General features: G+C 45.1%; 1 protein-coding gene across 1 annotated transcript in view; it reads right to left on the reverse strand.

Annotated features, from left to right (window-relative positions):
- MYO5B (myosin VB) overlaps positions 1-18040 on the reverse strand; it is a 1014515-nt gene that overhangs the window by 363774 nt on the left and 632701 nt on the right. The gene's annotated exons all lie outside the window — the stretch shown is intronic.

Below are 18040 nucleotides of genomic sequence, written 5' to 3' on the forward strand. Positions count from 1 at the left end.
GATGGTCATTGGGATGGTCTTAGCCATTCTTTTCCTGTTCTGTCTATGCATACAGTGTGCTCCTGCAATATGTGGCCTCTGTGTTACATCATGTGTAAGGAAGCCTGTGTCAAGACATGAGCTCAGCACTAGAATGATGTTGCAGCAACATCTCAATGACTTTAGGAATATAGATCTGGACTCAGATTAACATGAGGATAGATTAATTGCCTATGTAAGGGCAAAAGGAGGGTCTGTGGTTCTGAAAAATCTGGATCCATATAAAGTACTGAACTCGAGAATAAAAACGTTGTCGAAATAGGACGATTTTGGTATCAAAAGACCGAGAATGACGAGTACATCAAGTACATGTATTTTCGGCATATTCGAGTGACGATTTCACCTCGAAATCGTCATTTACCTTCTAAACCCTTAGCTGCATGTTGCCCTTTACATAGGCCTTAATCCAGTTGAATTTGATTCCACAAGGACACATACTCCTTAATCGACTTCTTCCTGACCTCAGTACAAGTTAGAACCATTGCCCCAGGCCGAACTCGTTAGGTCAGTTCCCTCCCAGTGGCCGAGCAAGATAGCATCTAGGCTCAACCAGCCATAAAACCATTTCAGCGCGCACACCTGCCATATCTCGCTCACATCTTTCTCCACTCCTTTTCTTCACTTGCTTTATGAAGGGGAGGTGACCGTTTTTATTAGGGGTCCAGCGATATCTGATGAAATGTTGGGCCTTGCCGGATGATTTGTTATGGGCAGCACGACGTGAAATATGTGCATGTCATCATGACTCTGCTTTTCTTTTGTAATCAGTAACCATAAATGAAATACCACGAATCCAAGGAATGTTTTGCCCAAGGCTGAATATTATGTATAAGAAGAGAAGCCTAACTTCGTGAAAGTGTGCAGTCTCCTGAATATACTCGAATTGTACTTCGAGGACCCTGTCACCTTGGTTGCAGCCAATAAACTAATCTTTGACTTCACCTAGAAGACTCTGAAGTTTCTGTAGGTCTGACTCAGGAGAACCCGAGGTCTCTGGGTGTTGATCCCCTGGCACCGCTGGGTTACCGGTTCTGTACCGGTTCTTAAAAACCCAGTACCTCAGGCACAGGCACTAATTTTTGAAGATCAGGGCTTATTTTTTATCGTTAGACGTTAAGCCAAAGCAAGAGAAAGAAAGTCATAAAAAGGAGAAATCAGAAGGGAGCTAAATTTATGAAAACAGTACAAAAGAGACACCAGGGATGGAAAAGAGCCTGTATGTGTGTGAAAGAAAGAAGCATGATGTGGGATCAATTGTTTTAAGGCTGTGTGTTCAGCAACACTTGCATTCTCAATGCCCAAGTACTCATTAATTTATTTATTTAACAAATTAAGCAATGGCCCTAGTCCTGCTCTGTGCAGTATCCAGGCATCAGTGGCCAAGTGGTCTCCTGGTATCAATGGCCACACAGACTTGCACTCTGCCCATTCTGGCCCACCCTGTAAACCATGCTGATTAACTTCTACGCTGGTAATGAGATTAATTAATACAATGAATTTAAACGTTGCTGCAGGGGATTAGTTGTGCTTATCAGTTTTCATTCAGAGAAGAAATGCTGAGTTACTCCATTTAAATAAATGATCCGGGCAGCGGCCCGCAACAGATACATTCTGTTGAGCGATCTTCTCGCGAGATGCAAAAAAGCATCACTAACGCCCATTATTCCTCAGCCCACTTCTGGTCAGTGGTTACCTCTTGTAAGTGGTCGGGAAATTGTTACCAGATGATCCGAAGGATTGAAATTGAGAAATGATCTACTCGTTTCAGGTTGGATCCAATGATGACAATTAGGAAGTCTATGGCACGGAAACCCAACAAGAAGCAGGCGCTGGTCGCAAACGACCCCGCCTTCCACAGGAGTAGGAATAATACAATTTGGCCTTAATATTATTTTTACTTTTTGAATTCAGTTTAGCATTTAGGTATTAAACCACATAAATGAAAATGTTCTCCATGAACAGACTCCTAATGAAGAAGCGCTCAGCGGAATAATCAAACATCGCACTCTCCAGCCTATCCAAAGTTGAGAGAGAAATACTTGCTTCAGCATATTTGCTTTAAAAATTGTATATTTTTTTTTTTTAAAGCAAAAGTTCGTCTTTCAACTGAATAGTAAAGGTATTTTCTACAAACAGTAGCTTTAACTGCTATTTAACTTGTGCAAATTGTATTTTAAACCATTCAAGTGAATAATAACTATTTTAGCAAAATTTTTTAATTTTTTTACCCCCACAACTTTTACAACTTAAAACTGGAGCGGTGAGCATTGAATGAAACTCCTGAAATCTGCTGTCTTCTCTAAGGTTCCTTCGTTCTCTCTATGACCCTTGGTAATCTTCTGGCCTAGCTAACCCTTCATCTGCAATGACTGATGCAGTTTGTAGATTTTGAAACTAATATGCAACTTGCTGAAATCCCATGATTTATGTAATCACCATTGTAAGGATGATCGATCTGTGTGCCCGTACAACTCTCATATACACACGGGTGATGCACGCGCTTAATAAAACTCTTAAATGAAAAAATGCGTCCAATTTATACATAACTTAAATGTAAAAAACTGTTCTTATGAATGTCTTTTTGTAGCACATTTTTCAAGACACCTCGATATGAGTCAGAAAATGCATGTCTGAAACTGGTGCCTATTTGACCGACCTTATTTGTGGGTGCGGTACCCATTTCAACAGAATGTATGCCCTGGGATGGTACAAGTGTGGAATTATGCTCACATTTAGACAGTATCCTCTCCTTCACTGTGATGTGTTCTGTATGCAACACAAGTGGTCACTCACATCCCGCCAAAACTCGGCAGACTGGATCACTTTTCTACTCTTTCTGCACAGTGTACACCTGTATTGTTTTGCATGTATGCTACAGTTAAACAAGCATTGGCATAGCCAATAGGTCTCACCTTTGGGACATTATAAGTGTTTAGCCATGCAACAGTTGATGTTCTTGCACCAAGAATATTGTGCTGAATAACTAAACAATTATAAGGTCCCAAAGGCGAGATCTATTGGCTATGCCAATGCTTGTTGTACTTTTGTACTGTACTGCTGTGCTCTTGATGTGCTTAATCACTGCTGACTACAAACGTACACATATTTTAAATGCATTGGGGCTGTATTGATGCCAATCACAAATGTACATTTCTCAAACATATGTATTAGTGTAATTTATTTTTCACCAGCAAGTGCTGTTCAAGTTCTTCTTTTGTTATTACCCTTAATTTTAAAGCACACTATCACTCGTCCGAGCTCTAGAGCGCTGTAGCAAAAACGTTTCAATCAACGCAAAAAACATTTTACTCTGTGGAAGTTTGGCAACAGAGATTGGGCTATTGGCTTCTTATTAGACTATTGGAATTATCATATCTTGATATTAGGAGAGCTATGTATGTTGCCTTTAATTAAGAAGGACTATTCCACATGACAACCCCACTTCTCTCCTGGAGGTGGCAATTGGGCCAGTAGAGCCCGCAGAATTTCCTGGGGCAGGAGCGCGCACCTGATTGCTGGGAGCCACAAAAAGTCAGAGCTTCAAAAGGTTCTTACGTTTACTGGGTCTAAATAACGCACCAAGGAAGTACGATAAGATTATTAAGTCTAACCAGCAACTTTGTCAGTCTAGGAGTCATCATAAAAGAAAAAAAAACAGACTGCGAGCATGAACCAGTCACCCAATACAAGCCTCAAAATCCTACCAGCTGGCTCTTCAAAACAAGGAAATAAATAACTTTGAAAAGTGCAGAACGCTACCTCGCCAAGCACACTTGCAGTGCTACCTACCAGCCCCGAGGTGCCCTCTGAAGTTTTAAACAGGCCGAAGCGGACTAAAACAGAATTTGTTTTATATCGCAAAACCATCTTGCTTATTCCTTTCAATCAAATACACAAGTAGCTCTGAAAAGTGAACACAGGCTATCTTGATCTGCTCCAAAAGTTTTATTTATGTCATAATAATGCATGGCGTTTATAAATGCCTCCCGGTGCCAAAGGCAAAACACATGAAGCTGATAATGCAACCAACCGCATAACAGAAGACAGCAGAAACCGGTTCAGTCACGAAGTGTTTGTAATATTACACTCGTAAGGGCTTTACATTCAGTGAGAACAAGGTACAATATGCAACGTAATTAGCACAATAATAATGTACATAGATAAATAATCTAGAAATTCAACATTATATCTCGCTAGCTTCTGTGCACTTTGGAAAGCTAATAAGGAATTTGCTTGTGTTTCATTGTCGTTGGTAAATTAATTGTTTTCATTCATTGTTTGTTGCTCAGAAAACTGTTAATTTTGTATGCTTTTGGGCTTTGGCTGCAGAGCAGCATACAAGGACACTAAATTAACAGTTGATCAAAAGAAAAACAAAGAAAAAGAAAGATTTTCAGACGGCAAAGATACACAACGAAATAAACAATTAACTTTGAAAAGTGAAAAAGCGCCAACTTGCCAAACGTGATTGTCGTCAGCCCTAAGGCACCCTCTGAAGTTATGGAGGTAAAATATTATTACAGGCCATCGCAAACTAATAAAATATCTATCGGAAAGGTAGTACACGTGTGCTTTTCAAAAGTATTTGTTTCTTTTTTTGAAGAAAAAAAATTGTGCTTAATCCCTTTGAAAAGTGCATAGATGCTACTTTAAGCTGCTTACAGCTCAGTGATCTGAACACTGGATTTTAACATTTTAGGGAATATGTGGAGTGCAGAAGGCAAGTCACAGGAAACAGATTCACTGTAGGAAGGGAACAATTACCGCTGATGTTGGCAGCGAGAAGAAAACACAACCATTTGTATCAATACATTTGCAAACTAAAAAAGAAGTTTGACAAACGCACACAAAATACTTTGCAGTGGCAGGATATTGTACTTTGTCGCTGGGCTCAGGAAGGATTAAACATGAAAGGAAGCATGCCAGAAGCATTGCGTGTTTGCTGGCCCAGGAGTGGTGCGTGCGTGTGTGCCTTCGCGCGTTGTCTTCTCTTTTTCAAAGCACATACTTATGCTTGTAGCACGCCTCTGCACACTCCCGCAAGGCGTATGCCGCCACAAGTACAGTATGTGCTTTGAAAAAGAGCTGCACAATGGCTAAAGGTTTCCTATGCAGTGTATGCGCACTGCGTAGGTGAGACCTAAAATATAAGGTATTATTGTACTGTCTCCATCTCTGTGTTTTACTCTTATCACAAAAATGTGTTAAAAAAGTATAAACAGCTTGAATCAATCTCTAAGTCTTACCCTGATGGTTGCCATACCACTGCCATATTGTGATCAGTATGTGGAGTGGTGTGGCTCACTGGTTAGAGGCGGCAGACCCGGAAGCAGAGAACGGCCCGGGACCAGGGTTCAATTCCCGACGCGGCAGGGTCGTGGACCAGGGTCAGCGGACTCGATAATTCTCGCCTCGGTGCCTACTCTAACCAGGGATCACACTCGGCAACTCTGGGCATTAGCTTGCCTCATCTCTACAACGGCCCCCCACATTCGCTGGGGATGCCTGGTTTCACCTTGGAGATACCCATTAGGGACCATCTCACAGGGATAGCCTGGACGGGTTCCCCAGCGGTCTACAGCGCCACGACGCCTCAGGGCAGCAGTGCGCTTTACAAGACACATACATTTACATACATTACTCTGATGGAAGCCTTGCACTCAGGCCCAGACCGACTATGCAAGGCCTTCATACTGATGACTGATGCTGCAGAGTATGGTATACAGGTGCGTCTGTAAGATCTAAAAGGTGGTGGTCCAGACATACCCGTTACATCTGTTAGAAGAGCTTTGCTACCCAAGGTACAGGGATGTCCACTGTGGAAAGGGAAGCCTTGATAAGGAAAGGTTCAAGTTTAGTTTGCAACCCCCAAGGCATTTCACCATAAATGTGTCTCTTCTGCTGCCGAGCGTACCTGCTGCTCATTAGAAGGAGAGTTTCCAGATCGTGGTGACTGGATGTGATTTAATTGAACCCTTATTGTGGGGCTCCTTCTCATACTACTCTTGAACCTTATTGTAAATACAACAGAGAATTCTTGGACTATTTCACTTAGTCTACATAGCACTGATGAAGTTCCTCTGATAGGAACAAAATGCGTTGGTTGATGCCTACTCTCTTTTTTATGAAGAATAAAGAAATTTAAAGGGCTTGCTTAAAAGACTTTCACTTCTTTCCTGGTGCACCTTCCATGATCCAAAATCTCTTCTGATGAATGCTTAGGAGGGACTCTTGAAAGGCATTTAAATGTATTCCTGCTTGTTACAAACGTGTCAAAAATGGCCCGTGCCACCCACACCTACACCCCCTCATGACTAGCTCATGAAATTAACCGATATTTGCTTGCCCAAGAGTTGCTGCTACCAGTGTACCGTTAACTCCATCAGGTATCCCATGTGTCTCAATCTTCAGTGTACAAATTCCTGTACAGACAAGATAGCTCCCGCGTCCCATGGGGAATCGAAAGTATAAATGAGGCTCCCCAAAAAGAGATGGTAGTCAACAGCGAGCCATCTAGCCTGGCCCAATAAGATTCCCATTCAATACTTCCTGTTCTGCTTTATATACACAATTCTGTGACCAGAGCACATTTAGCCGGTAATGTTACCCAATAAGCTGCAAGACATGTTTGAAAGCTCCACCCCCTGTAAGGCCGGAAATGTTCTGGTTGGTAGGGATCCTCACTCTTATAACTGTGGCCCTAGCCGGGGTTCAAGCATTTTCTGCTCATCCGTGCTTGGCGTGGCAACAGCCTGTCCTACTGCATCAGAGGAATTCTTCTGATGCAGGGCGGAAGGGAGTTCCAGACTCTTGGTGCGGTCCCAGAGAATGCACAATTGCACATTTTTTTCTTTCGAAAGTGGGGTGGCTGGAGCACAAGGTCTCTGGTGGACCGAGAGTTTCTGGCTCCTCCGGACACCATGAGTTTCTGGGCAAGATATGCATGGGATTTAGTGTGTAGCGCCTTGTGGGTGATACAAGCCAGTTTGAGTTGGATTCTGGCTTCAAGAGGAAGCCAGTTCAGTGCCTTCAGATGCAGTGAGATGTGGTTACATTTTTTAGAGCCTGTTAAGAGTCTGGCAGCGGCGTTGAGGCAAGCTTATAGGGGGGCTGTTGCTATTTCTGTAGTAGAGCAGGCAACACCATAGCATGATTACTGACACTAGCATATTGTTATAGAGATCGTCTTTGTAGTGGTAGGTGGAAGACCGTCGTCCCACTGCTCTCTGAGCAGTACAAAGGAGAAATAAAATGATAACAGAACGGTATTATCATTTTATTTTTAGCATAGTGCCAGGTTGGGGCGGGGTGGGGTTGGGCTCAGAGGGAGGAGGAGAGGTGGACACTCTCCAAGTGCGGATAACGGTTTGGCCGGCCATCTTGGGACAGCTAAAGCGTCATGCGCACTTAGCCTTCCTCCACCTGAATGTGCTGCACAGCTGGGTGGAGAACTGTCCCAGGCTCCCAAGCACTGCCTGAGTGGCCAAATAGGCTGTCAGACCAATCACAACGCTGCTGTTATGTTGGTGACAGTAACGTCGTGATTGGCTTAGGGGACCCTAGGAGCTGCCGGGAGCAGGGAACAGAGGAAGGACAGAGGAAAGGCGGCAGCAGTGGCCGACAACCAGCAGGTAAGTCATCTTTTCTTTCTTACTTTTTTTCTAACACCCCCACCCTCCCGTCTCCGTTCCCTAGCAGCCACCACTGTGTCTTTGAACATAAGTTAAAGATGACAACAGCTAACAGACTGAGACATAAATCTGCAGTGACTCATCCCACAGTCTGCTCTCTGTCCCGACAAGTATCCTCAGTGCCTCACCCGAGAGCGACACTTCAATCCTACTGGGATCCTCCGCAGCCCTGGTCCAGATGCTGCACGGCTCTTCCATTTACAGCAGAAGGAGTGTGTTGTCAAAGTTCATCACCTCAGATCCAACAGTAAACATACTGAGCATGTAGAGGACTGCGAATCTGGAGTTTAGTTCTGAGATGTGTAAATATATACTTTTTTCTACAAGAATGATTGCCATGAAATTGGTCTCTGTAGTAACCAAAATGGATGCTATTGATATTTGCTTCGTTGTGGGCCGCAGGTAATAAAGACCTGCATTGATACATGGGCCACAGGAAGTATTTAAAAATGGAGCAGAGACAGGAGGGTACAATCACTGGTATAATTTAAAAAGAATCAAACAGATAGCAGGTGCTGCATCACACATTCTTTGTCCCCTCCCATCTATTGACATCACAGGAAGTGACATTGCATGCACTTTGACCTAGATTACATCACATGAAATTATAAAATACAACATTTGGCCTCAGAGTTCTGGGCGACAGCCACTGATGTCCCCTAAATGATGCCCAAAGAATTCATGATCTTCAGTTTTTTGTTGGTCACTTTTCTGGTGAGTTACAAAAGGACCAATCTTGTCAATCCCGTGGGTGAGAGACTTAGAAACACTTGTTTTGAAAACAAATAACCTATGAGGGTGTAACCACGACTTCTGGCAACCTCGAAAGTGAATGCGTGAATAGGTACAGCAGCTGGCACTAAAGTGAAATTGAAAGCATTTCTTCATAGACCTTGAGAAGGTTTATTACTTAGTAGATGTATATGTACAGAATACGTATAGTACACACCGAACACAGTCATCAGTAGAACTCACAGGTTGTCAATTAGTCATCTACAGCAACCATGACAAAATCAGCTTGCTAGTATAGTTTGGCTGTGGTGCTAAATTTGCCTAAAATCACCAAACTCTCGTGCGCCGGCAAACTAACCTGAAATACCCCAACTGGACAAACTTCCTGCAATCGTCACTATCTCAGCGGTTAGTTGCGCCACAGTGAACAATGTTTTCCAGTTGTAAGTGGATGCGAATCTGTCAATCTTTGGGGGGGGCGGGCTGTGAGTCGTACCTGTGTACCGCAAGCAAATCACACGCATTCACCAGCCCTGGGTGCAGTCTCTCATCTGATCAGCAAAAAACTAACTCTCACTAATATATTCTGAAAATTCTCTAATTTGTATCAATCCGAGCATGCCTTCTATCTGTTGAGTAACCACCATCTTGCTATGTGACCACAGTATTCCCATAAGGCAGCAACACCACCCATCATGTTATTACACCTACGCTCCCCCCATCCTGACCTTCACCTCACTAGTAGCAAATTCATCCTGCCAATGGCTTTCTTAACCACAAACACCATAGCTTACATTTGACACCAAACAACACTGGCCGCCTTTTACCAGTCTAAGAACCACCACCACACCCTGTGTCATTTGCTTAAAACAATGTGTCAACAGCTTAACACAGCTATATTCTCCATGCCCTACCTTTTACAGTGGTGCCATCCTGTTAAATTACAGGCAGAGTGGAAGCAAGGTCACCTGCAGCCTGAAGCTCAATGACCTCAAAGCGGCTGATATTGGGAGTATGGCATAAGGACAAGTGCACAGCAATGATACAGTTACATCTCTCACCACCAAAAGTCAATACAAAGAACAGATCAGGTAAGACATTACATCTTTTTTTAAATTGTTGAGGTCCATGAGTTATTTTCGAAGATATAAAGGAAAGGTCTGGGATAAGGTTAAGCCTAATGTTAGCGTAACATTTGGGGTTAAGTTTAGGGTTTATTAAAAGAGTTACAGTAAATGGTCAGGTTCAGGTCCTAGAAAAGTCCTATGAAAGGGACTAAAGTTAGGTGAAGGTCAGGTACAGGGTTAGAGTTCATTTAAGTTAGGGCAAGGAAAGAAAACACAATTTTCATTGAGGAGCATCATTGTGGAAGTTGAGTAAAGGTTCAATTTAAATAATCATGTGAGATTTAGTACGAACCTAACAAATAGGTTCTTTGTTGACCCAGTTTCATCCTCTGAACTCTTCCTTTCAATATCTTCAACCTTATCTTTTATTTTTATTCACTGCATCAACTACCAATGGTGTCGTTCCTGACTCTTGTAAGTCTCAATTATTCTCCTATCAGAAAACCTTCACTTGAACTTCCTACCTTTCAAATTTCGGTCCTATTTCTCTTCTTTCCTATTTGTCAAAAATGAATGACAGTATTGCCGTTTTCCCACTAACCTCTTTTCTTCCCTGTCCAACTGGTTTTTCTACTGATACCGCTCTGTTATATCTTTCAAACTTTCTTCGACCGGCTATGAACAATAAGCTCTCTCCTGTCCATAGCTTGTTGGATTTTGCTGCAGTTTTTGACATGGTGGAATGCTCTATTTTACTTAGTTCTCTGCACCTGGAACCACTAACTTTCCTTAGAAATGCTTTCACTCGTATCTCTCTGACTGCATCTTGACAAGAGTCTTGGAGAGATGCTTTGAATGCATGCATCCCTGTGTGTATGCTATGATGTTCCTCATTTTTCTGTCCTGGGTCTCCTACTATTTGTTCTGCCTCACTTTTTCTCATCAACATCATCATCATCTCCAACGCCAACGACACCTAACTCATCCTCTCACTCTCAGCTTACCCCACCCAGATGAAGACCAACTTCCACAACTGCACGAAGAACGTAGCTCCATGACAAAAAAGTAGCACACAACTGCCTTAAGCTTACCACAGACAAGACCACACCGCAGCCAAACCCTGGAACGTGCTCCCGGTTAACGTCAAACGCTCCCCTTCTCTGCACACCTTCAGAAAGAGCCTCAAAACCTGGCTTTTCTGCTGACCCAGAGCTGCACCCCCTCGTCCCCCAGCACCTTAAGACCCTCACGTGTGAGTAGCACGCTTTAAACCCCCTGATTGATTGATTTTTGTAATTTATGTACTTGAAAAAAAAAATTACTTACTTTGTTTAGTAAGATTGAGTTTGCATGCCAGATCAGAACATACATGCTGGTAAATTAGCTCTTGTCTGTCAGTAGCTGGTGCACCCCCTGTTGCTTTAAGGTCACAGGGATCGAGATCAACATTTCCTTGTGGCAATGAACATTCTTCCTCCCTGCTTCGGCTTTCAATGTGCACACACACCTCTCCCTTAAGTCAGTCATCCCCTCCTGCCCCTGTCGTATATAGCTATGTATGCTCAGGGAACACGCCGGACACCAGATATAGTTCAGTGCTCTTTATTTAGCATGCATGCTCGGAGTGCCTCAGCACGTCCGTCTTCGTCCTCATCCTACTCTGTACTGCCCCTTCCTGTCCGTCCACAGGAAGTCCTGTCCAGTGACCTGGTCACTGCCCTGTGACCCACAGGGTCCTAGTGCTCGGTCACTACATCTCCCCCTTTCTCGCAAACAGAATGTCTTTGTCAAATGTTCAAATCCTTGGTACATTACCCTCAGAATGAGGAAGGAAAATGATAGACCGATGGGGATAGAGAGAGGGAGATGGAGGGAGAGAGAGAGAGAGAGAGAGGGAGAGAGAGGGAGAGAGAGAGAGGGAGAGAGAGGGAGGGGGGGAGAGAGAGAGAGAGAGAGAGAGAGAGGGAGGGGGAGAGAGAGAGAGAGAGGGAGGGAGAGAGAGAGAGGGAGAGAGAGGGAGAGAGAGAGAGAGAGAGAGAGAGAGAGAGAGAGAGAGAGAGAGAGGGAGAGAGGAGAGAGAGGGAGAGAGGGAGAGAGGGGAGAGAGGGGAGAGAGGGGAGAGGGGGGAGAGGGGGAGAGGGGGAGAGGGAGAGAGGGGGAGAGAGGGAGAGAGAGAGAGAGAGAGAGAGAGAGAGAGAGAGAGAGAGAGAGAGAGAGAGAGAGAGAGAGAGAGAGAGACTCTACATTTCTTCTAGTAGTCTTCTTGCACTCCCTTCTTGGTCTTTGTTCTCTGCTCAGTTCTTGTCCTCCGTTTTCCTCTTTTAGTGGTGTTGTCTCTCTGTTTGTTCCTTGCTCTCTTTCTTCTGTTGTGGTCACTCGTTCTTCCTCTTCCACTTTGAACTCCTTGAAATGGGAACTGTTTCTTGTTATTCTTTGATTGTCAGAAACTGCAGTTACCATTGACCCTTTTACGTCAGTCACAACCAGCGGGTCTCTTGAGAATGGGCTGTCTGACTTCCTTTGTTGTTTCTGTCGCACTACCACCAGATCCCCTTCAGTCAGCTGGTGTTCAGATGCATTTCTCCTTTTGTCAGCATATTCTTTCATTTTCTTTTTTGCTTGGTGATCTCTTTCTGCAATGTCACTTCTATTCGTACTTTTAGTTACATTTATCTGAGGTATCCTTGTTTTGCTTGATCTCCCTAGCACCAGCTCTGCTGGGCACCTGCCATTGGAGCTGTGAGGGGTATTCCTATAGTCTCTGAGCACTTGACAAAGTGCTTGTCCAATCGATATCTGTGTCAATTTTGCCCGCTGGATGGCTTTCTTGATGGTCCCCATGAATCGTTCTGCCATTCCGTTCGCCTGTGGCCACAAGGGAGTTATTTTCCGATGCTTGATCCCCAGGTACTCCATGAATCTACGGAATTCCTCTCCAGAAAATGGAGGACCATTATCTGTTTTCAGTGTCTGTGGTGAGCCCCAGGCAGCAAATACATCGTCTAGCACTGGTAGGATGGCACTTGCCGATGTCGACGATACTTCTCTCACTATTGGGAACCTTGAAAATTCGTTGATGACCACTAGCAGGTATTTTCCACTCTCCAATGGCCCATAAAAGTCTGCTGCCAACTCTGTCCATACTGCAGGTGGCAGTTCCGACATTTTCAATGGTGTCGGCTTGGCAGGAGGTCCTGTTATTTGACAGGTGTGACAGTGCAATACCTCTTCCTCCACCATGTTGTCCAGCCCCGGGAACCACACTTTTTCTCTCAACATCTTCTTTGTCGCTATGATGCCCCGATGCGACTCGTGTGCTAGCTCAACTGTTCTCTTTCTCAGTCGACGACTTTTTTGAATGCCAGTAGTTCCTCTTTATTCACTCCTTCCTCTGTGATAGTGTTGCTGTTGATGTGTCTCCATCTCTGTTGCCGTACCACCATTCCGATGGCCTTCATCGTCGGGTCTCCTTTCGTTTCTCGCTCTAGTTCTTCATTTGTTATTGATGCCGGAGTGTTCTGTCTCACGATGAAGTTTAGATATTCTTCTGCCATTGTGGTGCCGCCTTTTTGATAGGGAAGCGGGTGTCGTGACATGTAGTCCGCTGGATTTTGATCTTTGCCTGGTTTGTGGACAATCGTGAAGTTGTAGTCCATCAGCCTGATCCCCCATCGTTCAATTCTTGGTGGTATTTTGGCGTTTGGGTTCCCGTAGATTGTCACTAGTGCTTGATGATCTGTTACTATCGTGAATGGTTTTCCGTATATGAACATGTGATAGTGCTCACATGCCCATACTACCGCCAGACTCTCCTTTTCTGGTTGAGAGTATGCCCTCTCAATGTCCGACAAGCTCTTGCTTCCGTAGGCCACTATCTCTCGAGGTGAGTCTTTTCCGGGCTTGTGTTGTGCTAGTATTGCGCCAAGGCCTACCGGGCTGGCGTCTACTGTCAATTCGGTGCATAGGCTCGGGTCAAAATATGCTAGGTGGTCCACTGCCGTTACTGACGCCCTTATTTCTTCGAACGCCCTTTGGCACTCTGTGGTCCATTCGAATCTTTGGCCCTGCTTCGTTAATTCTCTCAGTGGCGTGCTCACTGTCGCGAAGTCCTTTATATATCGCGCGCAATAGCTGGCAAGGCCGAGGAATGAGCGCACGTCAGCGACATCTTTTGGTTCTTTTGTTTTCTCAAGGGTGTCTATTTTGCTGCGGTCTGGCCTCATCCCTCTCTTCGAAAAGATGTGTCCGAAGAACACTAGTTCTTCTCTGCCCAGTTCGCATTTCTTCTCATTTACTGTTAGGCCCACCTCTACTAGCTGTGAACATACTTCTCTTAGGGCCTTATCATGCTCCTCATCAGATTTTCCAAACACCAGGATATCATCACTATAGTTCAAACTGTTTTTGATCGGTCTGATGATCTGCCTGATCGTTTCCTGGAATATTTCCGCTGCTGACGATATTCCGAAGCTTAATCTTTTGTATCGAAACAATCCGAGGTGCGTTGAGAAGGTCGTTATGTATCTGGACTGCTGGTCCAGCTTCAGTTGGTGGTACCCTTTGCATAAGTCGAGCTTGGAGAATTTTCTCATTCCCGTCAGGCAACTTATCATGTCATCTAGATGCGGCCCTGGGTGTCGTTCTCGTTCGATGGCTGTGTTGGGGATTCTCATGTCCACAAAGATTCTAATTTGTGCGGCGTCCTTTTTTGGTACCGCCACTATTGGAGACACCCATGGCGTTGGCCCCTCTGCTGGCTCAATGATGTCCTGTTCTAGTAGTGCCCTTATTTCTTCCTCCACCTAAGGTTGTAGATGGATGGGCACCCTTCGGTGATGCTGGGCCACTGGCCTGACTGATTCGTTTATGTGCAGAGTTATTTGTCTTCCTTTCAGCTTTCCAAGTCCGTTCGTTAGCTTTGGGTACTCTTGTAATATGTTCTCTCTGCCCGACATGTGATACATCATCTTCAGTAGGCCCATGATCTTCGCCGTTACATTGCTCAGTAGACATGGTGCGGGAATGTCTCCTCGTAGCACATGTATTTCTTCTGTGACAGTCTTGCCCTTGTGCGTCATGGTGTCCGTGAATTTTCCCATGTTCGTTACCGAATTCTGTGCACCCCAGGTGAATACTCTGATATTTGACGGTTTTAGTGGTGGTTTCCTCTTCATCTTATCATATTCCGTAGCACACATGATGTTGCACGTGGCCCCACTGTCCAGCACAAATTCTGTTTGATGGGGCCCTACATCGATGGTCACCCAATCCGTCTTCTTTATTGACTTCCTATCCACTAATCTGATGTGCTCTTCTTCATACCCTTCGTCCGTGGACATGCGGTATAGGCGTTCTACCTTTCCAGCTGCCCTTTCTTCTTCTTCCTCTTCTCCCGACTCCAACGACGAGCCCCTGGTGGTCGCTTCCATGTGCCGTACATGTCTGTTTGTTGTCGCCCTTGGTCTCCCTGGTCTTCCTCGTTCATTTTTGAACTGTGCCCCTTGGCACATGGTGGCAAAATAGCCGCTTCTGTTGCATTTCCTGCATGTCTGACCGAATGCCGGGCATGTTCCTCGGTGTGGAAAGTCCAGACCGCATCTGTAGCATTGGGAACCTTGTTTCCTTGTCACTTGTTCCTTTGATCCTCTCTTCCAGTTGCCCGTCTTGCTTGTATCTGTCATTCGGTGTACCTGTTCTCCTCTCCAGTCCATCTGCCTGGCTTGTACCATTGCCCTTGCTTCCGCTCTCGCTAGATCCAGAATCTTTTCTAGAGTGATAGGTTCTTTAAGTAGTCTTGTGCGAAATTCTGTGTCGCGACAGCCTTCTATCAGTCTTAGGCGAAGGGCCTGTTCATTGTCATATTTTTCAAATTCGCAGTGGGCCACTAGCTTTCTCAGCCTTGTTGCAAAATCGTCCATTGACTCGTCCAGCTGTTGAAATGCTGTGTTGAAGTTATATCTTTCAAAATTGACGTTTCTTTGGGGATCAAACTTGGTCGTTAGACATTTTATCAGTTTTTCGTATGTTTTTATTTCGCTCGGGGCAGTGTTATGAGGAGGTCATCCACCTCATCCCCCACTAGATTCAGGAATAGTCCTAGTTTCTTTCCTTCCACTACATCGGTCGCCTCCATGTATCGCTCAAATTTCACAATCCACTTCTCCCATCGTATTCCCACTTGTGGCTCTGACACACTGAAGGGCATTGGTGTGCGATATTGCGCACTTTGCTTTGTTTCTGGCATTTTCTTTCTTGTCTTGTTCCTTTTGCTGCCTTTGTACTTATTTGTTTCTTATCTTTTGTTGCTTTATTCTTGTTTTGTCTTTTGTGTCTTATTCTTTCTTGTGGCAGTCTTTTCTTTCCTGCTCCTTTCACCTCTTTTTATATTCTTTGTGCTTCTGTTTGTTTTACTTGCCTTTCTACTGGCTGCCCTTTGTTCCCTCTTGTTATTTCCTTTGTGGGACACTTGCCCTTATTGCTTTCCTTCTTATTTGCCTTTTTTCCACTGTTTTTGGTGCTTTTGTCCCTTCTTTATGCCTTTCTCGAGTGTTTGCCTGTTTCCAAGATGGCCACTCGTTTTTCTGATCTTCCTATTGGTCGGTTCGCCTGGCCTCAAAATGGCCGCCAAATCTCGCGATGTTTCAGACCCAATTCTCTTATGCCTGACTTCAAGATGGCCGCTCCTCTTTTCTGCTCTCCTATTGGTCCAAACCGCCTGACCCCAAAATGGCCACCGAGACTCTCGCGAGAGCTCGCGCCGATTTCTGCTCGTTCGCGCGCTTCTCCCCAGCGCTTACCGAATCAGATGGAGAATCAGACGGCGATCTTGCTACCAGTCGGCTGTCAGCCGGGGTGGGCTCCCGCGTCGAGGGGCCGCTCTTCCTTGGGTTTGGCGATGCACCCTCCAGGGTGGGCTCACGGATGGTCCTGCTATTCTGCCACGAGGGACACACACGTGTGGATTCTTCAGGTACCTTCGTCGCCAGTTGTCGTATATTGCTATGTATGCTCAGGGAACACGCCGGACACCAGATATAGTTCAATGCTCTTTATTTAGCATGCATGCTCGGAGTGCCTCAGCACGTCCGTCTTCGTCCTCGTCCTACTCTGTACTGCCCCTTCCTGTCCGTCCACAGGAAGTCCTGTCCAGTGACCTGGTTACTGCCCTGTGACCCACAGGGTCCTAGTGCTCGGTCACTACAGCCCCCACCTCCCAGTGAAATATCAGTCTTTTCTCCTCACGCTCCAGGTTCGGCCTTACTATTGTGACCTCCTTTATTTCTTTGCCTGCGCCACTTCCTCTACCTCTTACCAGATGCGACACACACACCCTGCATCATTTACAGTCTCCTCGGTCGCTAAAGCCTTCCTGTGCTCTCTCTGCCCATCACTCACGCTCCACTCAGAGCACCCTACCTTCCTACTCCTTTTGCTCTTCGGCCTTTTTCCCACGACTACCTCCTTCTTTTTTTTTTTTTTGGTAGAGTTTTATATAGCGCGAACTAGACCCGAACCGAATGAGGTATCAGAGCGCTTTACATAGCACAAGTTATGGTTTTATTTTTTGGGGTTTTTTTAGGCACGGGGAGATTAAGTGATTTGCCCAGAATCACAGGAGGTTTTGGCGTCGTTACCGAGACTCGAACCCAGATCCCCAGGTCCGAGGTCGAGCGCCCTAGCCGTTAGGCCAACTCCTCTCCTCTAGGGCTTACTACGGCGGAGTGAAATAAAATTCCCAGAAAAGCGAAACAGGTGAATTTTGCCTTTTGGTTCATCTGTAGAGTATTGATTACAAAATTCAAATCAGAGGAACCACAGAAACAGATGGTTTTCCAATGTCACCCGTCCGATCTGCCTGTACTTCCGCAAAGCAGTGACTTCCATTAACCACCACCCGCACTCCAATTCATCACAATCACCCGCCCTCATGTTCACCACCACCGCCTACCCTCCCGTTCACCACACACACTCTCCCATTTACCACATTCACCACCACCACCCACCCTCCCATTTACCGCCCCCACCCTTCCTCCTGTTCACTGTCCCGCCCAATTGCCAAAAGCCAACATCTTGCCCATAAGCAAGACCTATTGGCTTTGCCAATGCTTGTCATCCTGTCCTAGCACCCACAAACCCCCACACAAAGCCTTGCTGTCAGTCCTCATTAGGGTCATTGCTTGTTTAGCTCTTTAACCCATTCAAGGTCATGACTTAAGGGAGAATTTATTTTTTGACTCGAAATTTGTGCTCAATTGCGAGTTGCAAAATGCAATTTCCAATGTACAACAGTGTCTGAGACACTGTTTGCGATTCTCAATGGGGTCGCAAATTGCATGCCTCATGAATATTAATGAGGCACCCGCAATTTGCGACCCCATTCCCTCCCAGGTATCGTGGCCTGCTGGGCTCAGCGGACCTCCATAAATAAATAAAGCAGTTTTTAAAAAATGCAGCCTGTTTTCCTTAAAGGAAAACAGGATGCATTTACAAAAAAAATGAAACGTTTTCGTT

This window comes from Lissotriton helveticus, chromosome 2_1 (genome assembly GCF_964261635.1).
Source record: "Lissotriton helveticus chromosome 2_1, aLisHel1.1, whole genome shotgun sequence".
Lineage (NCBI taxonomy): Eukaryota > Metazoa > Chordata > Amphibia > Caudata > Salamandridae > Lissotriton > Lissotriton helveticus.